This window comes from Cynara cardunculus, unplaced genomic scaffold (genome assembly GCF_001531365.2).
Source record: "Cynara cardunculus var. scolymus isolate 2C unplaced genomic scaffold, CcrdV1 Un_Scaffold_1679, whole genome shotgun sequence".
Classification (NCBI taxonomy): domain Eukaryota; kingdom Viridiplantae; phylum Streptophyta; class Magnoliopsida; order Asterales; family Asteraceae; genus Cynara; species Cynara cardunculus.
Window position 1 is genome coordinate 81,195 of NW_020200835.1, and position 10,661 is coordinate 91,855.

Here is a 10,661-nt window from a genome sequence, read left to right on the forward strand (position 1 = left end):
TACTTCTTCTGCGTCTTCTGATCAAGATCAAAGACTAGAGTCTAACTCTGGAGATGATCTCTTCGAAGGGGAGCAAGCAGTTCCATCAGTTGATGAAGAACTGCATCCTATTGCTCTAGAACCCCAGTCAAGCACCAAGTGGACGAAAGATTACCCACATCACCAAATCATTGGTGATCCAAAATCTGGTGTCAAGACGAGATCTGCCACTGCCAATGAATGCCTCTTCGCCAACTTTCTGAGCATGATAGAACCAAAGAAGATTTCAGAAGCCCTACTAGACCCAAACTGGATAGACGTGATGCAAGAAGAATTACTCTGGTTTGAAAGAAACAAAGTATGGTCCCTTATGCCTCTACCCAAAGGGAAGACGACCATATTAACCAAATGGTTTTTCCGAAAACAGAAGGACGAAGATGGCATTAGTCATAAGGAACAAAGCCAGGCTTGTTGTCAAGGGCTACTGCCAGGATGAAGGGATTGACTACGATGAAACATTTCCTCCCGTCGCAAGACTTGAGGCCATCCGGATATTCCTAGCCTATGTAACTCACAAAGGCTTCAAGGTTTATCAGATGGATGTCAAGTCCGCCTTCCTAAACGGCAAACTTCAAGAATAAGTATATGTATAGCAGCCCCCTGGTTTGAAGATCCAAAGCATCCAGATTACGTCTACTTTCTGGACAAAGCTCTCTATGGGCTGAAGCAAGCACCTAGGGCCTTGTATGAAACACTATCCACCTTTCTCATCAACAATGGATTCGAAAAAGGTACAATCGATACAACCCTCTTTCTCAAAAAGCACAAAGGTGATATCTTACTTGTTTAAATATATGTGGACGACATCATATTTGGTTCTACAGAGCCTCTGGAAGAAATTTAATCAATCCGTGATGGGGGAACTAAGTTTCTTCCTTGGTCTTCAAATAAAACAAGCTTCGGAAGAAATTTAATCAATCCGTCCAAATATGTGACTGACCTTCTGAAGAAATATTCTCTCTCAAATTCATCATCAATGAGAACACCTACGGCTATAGGAGCTAAGTTATTTGCTGATCCATCAGGCAAACCTGTGGATGTAACAACCTACAGAGGCATGATCGGATCACTCCTGTATCTAACTACTAGTAGACCAGACATTATGTTTGCTACATGTCTTTGTGCAAGATATCAATCAAATCCTAAAGAATCTCATCTCTCTGTAGTCAAGAGGATCTTTAGATACCTAAAGGGAACTACATCATTAGGTCTCTGGTATCCAAAGAACTCTGGCTTTGATCTAATAGCCTACACAGATGCAGATCATGCATGTTGCAAGCTTGATAGAAAGAGCACGTCTGGAAGATGTGTACTCTTGGGGGACAAGCTGCTAAGTTGGACATCCAAAAAACAAAATTGTCTCAACATCTACAGCAGAATTAGAATATGTTGCTGCTGCTAGTTGTTGTTCACAAGTTCTCTACATGAAGACTCGGCTTAAGGACTATGGATTCCATTATGAAAAATTTCCCATCCTCTGTGACTCCAAGAGTGCTATAGCAATCTCTGTAAACCCAGTGCAGCATTCCAAAACCAAGCACATCGATGTAACGTACCATTTTCTGAAAGACAATGTTGAAAAAGGTAATATAGACATGTACTTTGTTCCCACTGAGATTCAACTTGCTGACATTTTCATAAAAGCTCTTAATGAGAAAAGAATTTTATTCCTAGTCAGCAAGATGGGTATGTTGAATCTCACCACTTGAAGGGAATAAATTTTCTTAAATCAGAGATTCTCAGTATCTCATGGTTATGCCTTCAAGTGATACACAGCAAGAAGCCATACTCAATAAGTACTCCAAACCAGTGCCTCTGGTTCTAAAGACCAGAGCCTCTGGCCATGAAGAAATCTCTTATTATGGCTTAAAGTTTTTCATTGCCTTTGGAACTAGAGACCTCTGGTCCAAAGCAAATACTTAGTTTTTATTCACTAAGTATTACCTTCGCAACCAGAGCCTCTGGTTTTAAAGACCAAAGCCTCTGGATTCTCACTCTTTGAGACTAGAGCCTCAGGTCTTATAGACCAGAGCCTTTGGATTCTCATCCCTTGAGACTAGAGCCCTTTTGGACACCATCGCATATCATCATTCATGTAACCAGAGCCTCTGGTTCCAAAGACCAGAGCTTCTGGTTTCCAAGTCCTTTGCGACCAGAGCCCCTCTGGCCCAAACTGGACTTCACATGCATCCTTATATTACATCCTTTCATCATGTTTGCATCGTTTTCGCAAACAGAGCCTCTGGTTCTATAGACCAGAGCCTCTGGATTCTCATCCTGTGACACCAGAGCTCCTCTGGACCCAAAGAACCCCTTTTTTCTCACTTACTGGCTCTTAACCAAAATTACATATTTGTTTACTTAGCCTTTGTACCCATAGCCCTTTGGTCTCAAAGGCTCCATCTCATATCCTTTTGCACATAACAACTTCATATCCTTTTTCATCACCTTTGTCACCAGAGCCTCTGGTTCTAAAGACCAGAGCCTCTGTATTTGTTGTCTTTGGAACCAGAGCCCTCTGGTTTGAAAGACTCTCTCTTTTTCATATCCACTCTAACACTTAGCCACATTTCATACCTTTCTTTCATCGCCTTTCACAACCAGAGCCTCTAGTTGTATAGACCAGGACCTCTGGTCACCTCAATCATCATTGTTATTGATTCTGGGGGAGTTTTTTAAAACTTACAACTAATCTTCATGCATCATTTGAGGGGGAGCTATTCATTCATCATGAATCTCCATTGCATAAGTATGCATTTTCCATAACAGAGCCTCTAGTTCTACTATCCAGAGCCTCTGGACAACTAAATGCTAAATAATAAACCAAGTATCTAACCAGAGCCCCTCTGGTCCTACATAATGGATTGCCCATGTTTATACAGAGCTTCTGGTTTTTCATCCAAAGCCTCTTTATCGTGCAATTCAACATTTCATCGATGAATTCCTTCATCGATATTCAACCAGAGCACCTCTGGTTCCCCATCAAAAGGGTTATGTTCAACCAGAGCTCCTCTGATTATATGACAATTTTTTTTTCTGAAATTATCTTTAATTGCAAACTTTTTAAGATTACTACAAAATTGCAGCTTTTGTGACTAAAAACAATACAACATGGGTTTTTAGAAGACCAAAACTTCGTAATTAATATTAATCTTACAATTAGATGGAATTTTAAATTTAAATTGTTTTTGGATTAATATTTAACGAGGTATTCTTCGGAATAATTTCTTATTTCAAATAATCCATACGCCATCCTCACACGCACCTGACACCATATACAGCCTGTTCCCTATGAACCGTTTCAATTTACCCTTCCTTAACCCCGCCTTGACACATGTCCTCCAACATTAATGGAACATACAATCAAGACGGCCCACGATCCCCAACTCAAATCACCTTTTACCAAATGCCTTCCCATTTCATGATTATTTAAATAAAATAATCAAGAAAATTGTTTCCTATTCCCCACCCCCCCTCCCCACCTATAAATACCCTTCTTCAACCTCCATTTCCCCTTTACGCTTCCTAAAACTTGCAAACAGACTTTGACGACCAAACTTACCTGCAACTTCGTACGCAATGGCTTCCTTCGCATCACACGAGTCCAATAACAACGACAGCCACGTTCAATCCACCGGCGTCGACAGCCGTGCAATAGTCTTCCTCCCAATGAAGCCCAACAACCATGCCATCGAACTTCGAACCACCTTGTTCGAGGACAGGTTTGCTGTCATGATTGAGTTCTTCAGAAACTGCATCCTTCTACCAGCCTTGACCCTAACTGACAATGGCGTACCACTAAAGTACGTCCAACAATACTGGCAGACCTGCGAGTACGACCCTGAAAGCCATGTAATAATGGGGGACATTGACGCCCCAAACGACATGATTTGCTCGTTCAAGATCTCACAGGCAAAAGTTTATAGGTTTCTGTGCATTCCCACCCGTTGAGAGCTCGGCATTGAACAATACGCCGACCAACCCACCACCTCCAACATACTCCGATTCATCCAAATACTATGTTACAATCGTGACCTATGCAACGTCTCCGACTTCAAACGGCAGTTTTTACCGCCAATATGGAATATGTTTTTTTCCATATTGAACAGGGCCCTCACCTGCAAGCTAGGGCCAATGGATCAAGGAAACATCAACATCATGACGATCATGTACGGACTTTTCTTCAACATCCTTCTAGACTACGCCTTCCTCATATACAATGAGATCCACTCAGTCGTAGTCAAGATGTGCAAGCTCCAGGCTACCGGCAAGCCATTGACTTCTGTACTATTTCCTCGTTTCCTATCTCTCTTCATAGGGGATGCGATGAGGAAACATAACCTACCGGCCAAGGAACCATTCACTCCCCTCTTCAAAATGCATGGCCATCGGCCAACACTCTCAAAGGAAGGCTACACCATCAATAGGCCAATCTCCAGAGCCATGTTCAGTGTCATCCCAAAGACATCTGAGATGTAAAGAACTTACGAATGCTCTCTGCTATCCCATGAACCAAGGGCAGCTACCCCAAAGCGAATAGAGCCGTCCCCTTAGTCAAGCGACGGAGCACATGAACCATCTTCATCGTATGATGAAGATGATGACGATGACGACACTCCTCGTGCATCCCCCAGCCCTTCACAAACAAATTCCCTTCCCTCTCCCCAAAGGGCAACCACCACCTCTACTCCTGGCGATCAAGGCCAAAAGGGTATTGAACAAGGACGGCCCAGTCCAAACCAACCCCAAACCAGCCATCCAGAGGCCATTCTTCGGGCCTCTGGAGATGATTTATCTGAGGAACCACAACACCTATCGCCCCTCTCCCAACAGAGAGGCGATGAAGATATAAGAGCCCTATCGCCTCAAGGCTCGACACAACCACCCACAAACCCAGAAGCATGTGTTGCTTCTAACATTAATGCACCCCTAGATCGTTCAGAGCGGTCTCCAATTCATGCACAAAACGCCCCTTCAATACTTGATGTAGCGAAGGGGAAACACACTTACTTCTCCTATCCTGCCAAAGAAAAAGAAGAAGTAGCAACATCAGGAGATAGCTCCTCACTTGAGGGCTACCAAGGACATGATGGAAGTCCTTCACGACCTATATTTTCAAAAGGCAATGAAGGCGCCTCTGGAGCTGAGCCTCAGCCTGCAGCATCTGTTGCTACAGGGGTTACCCCCGTGGCTGATCTGGTTACAAAGACTGAGTTCCAAGCTTTTGTCGACTAAGTTTAGCGGTCCTTGGAGGACCTAAAACTCATCATCCAAGGTATTGTTGACAACCCACCATCCGTCGATACCATGACCCTTCAACAATCCGTTGCCACCCTTCAACAAACTCTTGCCACCCTTGCAACACAAACCCGAGATAATACAACACGTCTCCAAATGTTGCAACAAACCGTCACCCAACACCACAAGACCACCTCATCCCTTGCCACCCAACAAAACCAACTCCTCATTCACTCCATCGCCACCCTCATGGCCCAGGCAACTGCGACCGATGAGACCCTAGCCTCCATGACCACTCAAATAAACACCATCTTCCAGACCCTTAACGCCCTACCAGCCACCATAATCTCCCAAATCCCTCAACCAACCTCACCCCAAACAACTTCATCAATCGATGAAACCCTAGCCTCCCTCACCAGCCAAATGACCAACATACAAACCACACTGAACCAACTCCCAGCCACCATACTAGCCAACATACCTCAACCTTCACCACCTCTACCTCCCTCTACAGGCCCATCCTTCGATGAAGCCTTTTCCTCCTTCACTACAGAGGTGAGAAATCTCATCGCCAATCTTCCCATACCTCCATCTACATCCACCACCACCTCTGTGCCACCACAAGCTTCATCTTCAAGGATGGAGTGTGCCACCAGAGCCGACCTCAGGGTTCTATCCAAGGCACTTATCTATACTTTTAACGAGATAAATGCTAAATTCATCCATCAAGCTGCTCAACCTACCAAGGCTCTCTCCTAGAGCCTTGCTGACCAACAGGCATGCACCGCCTCCCTTTTACAAACCATGGAGGCCGATCGAAGAAGAAAGGCCATGAGGGCTTACCTGGCCTCCCATCGATCGAAGAAGAAGAGAAGTAGAGCTTCATGCTTCGCCAGCCGCCCGCAGAAGAGGCCAAGGCATGAGGATCCAAACCAAGATAATCATGGTCTCAGTCCTCATGAGGGGGAGAACCCGGCTGCTACAACTGAGTAAGCACCATCCACTACACCTTTATCATCCCACCAACAAACACAAAACCCACCATGTCCTAACTAAGGAACCCAAGCAAGGGAACCAGAGGCTCAGCCCTATGAAGATGTACAAAATGTACATGTTCCCCTTGCTACCAGACCTGAACCCATCGTGTTGAGTTCCTCAACCGACGAAAATCCATCAACACCGCCAACAGAAACCATCCCACCTTTCACTACCTCACCAACACCAAGCCTACCTTTAACCCCATCACCAACTCCTCTTACCAAAGAACCTTTCATCACCTTACCCAATGAACCCGAACAACTAAACATCCAACATTCTTCACCTCAACAACCTCAAGCCCAAACACAAACCGATGAACCTAAATCATCCCAACCTGAACAAACCCAAGAAACCATCCCATCACCAACCGATACACAACCCATACCCCAAACTCAACCCCCAACCGAACCAACCCTGGTGCAAGCGGACATTCCCTCTTCATCAAGGCACCCTCCACAGAGCTTAGTCGATGAAATAATTGAGAACATGGAGTCGCTAAGGAGACGTCCGGAGATACGACCAAGGGAACCCATCATGATGGAGAATATCCATCAGTACCTATACCACGATCGCGATGAAGGTTTGACTCTCAATCCTCCAGTTCTATGGCCAGAGTCCATGGACCTCCTACACCATAGGTTTGTTAGACAGACTACCTAACCACCACAGGGTGTCTTTTCAAACGATGGGATAAGGATGGTTATGGATATAAAGATGAGGACCTTCGCTAACAGAGCTATAAGATATATCGAGTACACAGTAGAGAGAGCCCATGGTCAGGTTAGCATCTTCAATGACAATGACTTGATCAATCTCAATTCCTATGATTTGATAGACCTCTATGCGTTCACAACTCAGCGACAGGATCAAGGCATAAGATTTGGGATGGCAAACAGAGCGATTGTGAAGATGATGGAGACCCTGGTGAACCATCGAGCCAAGAGTGATTTTCAGATTGCTCTTCAGCTAGGCATTAAAAGACTCTCCTGTACTCCACCTGATGAAGACTTTCCTGGCCTGTAGGAGAAGAGATCTGCTTCGGTCTTAACTTAACCCGAGCTTGGACTTGTCTTCAAGAATAAGTTCAGGGTAAATATATTTTTTGGACTAACTGAGGCATTCAAGTATTCAACTGAAACACTTGAGTGGTTTCAGAAAGTCATCAGAGAGAGACTGGGTAGAACTCATGTGCTAAGGGAAGAAGGGAATCAACTCATTCATGAGATATCTACAGTCATCAGCTATCGAAGACTGCTACTGCGCTTTTGGGAAATATCTCAAGGTAGATCATGAATAGAGTTTTAATTTTTTGCCTTAAATTGAAATGTCTTTGCTTCCAGTACTGTAAGAATTCATCATCCAATAAAAATTTGGAATTTGATGCTTTTCTTTAGATTACTCTCTGTTCTTCAATATTGTTCATAGATTAGTTTATGTTTGTTCTTTCATTACTTATGGGAGATTGTTAGACCCCATAATTTATAAGTGTAAAAGTAATGAAGAACAATAAGTGATGAAGAACCAGAAGACATTAAGGCAGAATTGACCAAGTCTATAAAACAACCAGAGGGTTGATGAACAACCAAAGATTCGATGGAAATAGCATCTTCATCACCCCTCTAGTCAACAACACTTACAGTGTTCTTCAGCAATTCAACTAGAGGCATATGATGAAAATATGAAGATAAGGTTGAATCATCATCTCATGGAAGACAACTGGAGAAAACAAACTGACAACTGGATTTCAAGTTTATCTTAATTAATAACTTATCCATTCTTAGATAAACATTTTCTTTCCTAGAAGATTGGCTATATAGTCTTATTAGATAGTTATCTTCTTATCACTAGTATAAATAGGTGATTAGGCCTATTGTAATTAACGTCGCTTTTATGTTTTTATATTGAAAAAAGTGAAATCATTGGCACTCAAGATTGTTCTTTGAATGTTCATACATTGTTCTTGAGTGTTCATNATTGGCACTCAAGATTGTTCTTTGAATGTTCATACATTGTTCTTGAGTGTTCATCATTTTGTTCATTAAAACACTATAATTTGGTTATTCTTAACTTGATTATTAGTGTTATTGAGAGATTTGGGATCAACACCTTTCGTGGAGTAATTATGTTCAAAGATCTTTGTAAATACCATCGAAAGAAACCTAGTGTAAAGCACCAGCTTTTCGCGCTGGTGCTTGTTCAGCTTGAGCAACAGGTCATCAAAAATGACCGCAACATAATTTATATTGCGACGCTGAATCGCAGATACGCATATGGTCAAGGCGATCCTAGAGGCCTGATCCTAGCCTCCAGTTTTTCCACCCATGCACTGGATGAAATGATTGAACATGTATTTCCAGACAGCTGACATCCAGTTCTTCTCAATCTTGGACAAGGACTTCATGGGAGCATTTGATTCCTTATTCATTGGCCGTTGATAGCCAATGGCGTCGAGACACTCGATGATCTCGGTCGTTGTGGTTTTGTTATCGTAGGGGCCTTTGGGAAGGCGAAGAGTCGTCCTCAAAGTGTTGACGCCAAACTTCACTTCCATGCGGTTGAAGGTGAAGTTGACCTGCTCCACTTGGCGTCCACGCTTGACCTCGACATCAATGACTTCAGCAGTGAACTAGAACTGCTGAAGAAGTTCTTTCACCATGATGGGCTCATGGTGGAGTGCGATGCCCAGTGATGACTGTTTGAGGAAGTCGACCACCTTCTTGATAGTTCACCTTTGATGAGGGGATATCCAACAAGGCAATGTGGTTGTTGGCCTTGAAGGATACCCGATCGAGAGAGAAGTTGACATTCTTGGCGGCCATCTATTTTAATAATATGAATAAGATAAACATGTTGTTAGTAAAAGAAAAACGAAGATTGTTTGGGAGAAGAATATAGAAAAGTTTTTGAAACGATAAAAACATCGTCTAAAAATCCTTAAAGAAGATTAGGGTTTTTCAAGTAGAATGCATATACAGAAACAAGATTATAACCAAGAAAGAGTTGATTCAATAATCTTTGTTGTTTAATGTATTAATAGAACAAGGTTCTTAAAAAAGATTAAACATTTCTTATAACAGAAGATAAAGAAGAAGAAGACGATATTGACTTTAATGGTTTGGAGAGTAAAGGTCAAAAAGAGTTTGAAGATTTGAGAGTGTTCTTGCTTTGGAGAAATCTTAGCAAAAGTTCGTCTAAGAATTTTGAAACCATAAATAGAAAAGGGGAGAAGAAGTCTCATATTTATAGGTAGGAGGAGAGAGAAAGAATATGAAAGGGTAAAAACAGGACGGTTCGGGAAAGTGGTCATGATGAAAAATACCACGTTCTCATCCATGATTGGATGACATTAAATGAGGTAGCATAATGACAAAACCTTTTGCGCGTCTCAAAGCGTTGTGCATAGTAAATAAAGAATGTCGTCATTAAGACGGTTCATTAACTATTTTCTTTTAAAAACAAAGGGTTTTTAAGAAAACGAAGAGTCATACAATGTTTAACTAAACACTGATAAGATCGTTTAAAACATTTTATCACTGAAGATGAAAGACTTCAGTGAGGGTTTTAAGGCATCAGTGTCCGTGATAAGAGAATCACTGAAACTAGCATTTAAAAACAAATCTTTTAATCACTGATTGGGAAAGGTTCGGTGACCGTTTTTTATTTCTAAGAGAAGTATAAAAGTATACTTATAGATACGGTCAGTGATAAGAGAATCACTGAAACCAACTTTTAAAACTTTAGTCACTAAAGAAGAAAAGCTTCAATGAGGGTTTTAAGTCAAGGAAAAGAGAATAGTAATCATACCTGAGAGAGAATATACATATTTACTCAAAAGTTTAGTGACAGAGATAAAGCACTGAATCATTTCACTTACTGAGTGATGTTAAATAGCTGAAGATTAATCTTCAGTGTTTAACATCCCCAATTCGCTGATCAAGATGTTGAATCTTGTCTCATCAAGAGGCTTGGTGAAAAGGTCAGCTAGTTGATACTCAGTTGGAACGAAGTGAAGTTTAATATCACCACTCATAATGATAAAACGATATCGGATCTCAATATGTTTGGTCTTGGAGTGAAGTACAGGGTTATTTGCCATAGCAATAACACTAGTGCAATCAAAATAGATAGGAACCATTGAAAACTGAAGATCGTAGTCCATCAGCTGGTTTTTCATGCAAAGAATTTGGGCACAACAACTACTAGCTGCTACGTATTCAGCTTCAACTATTGATGTGAACACTGAATTTTGCTTTTTGCTTGTCCATCTCACCAACTTTCCACCCAGAAGATGACAGCCTCTAGTGGTGCTTTTCCTATCAATTTTGCAACCTGCAAAATCACTATCT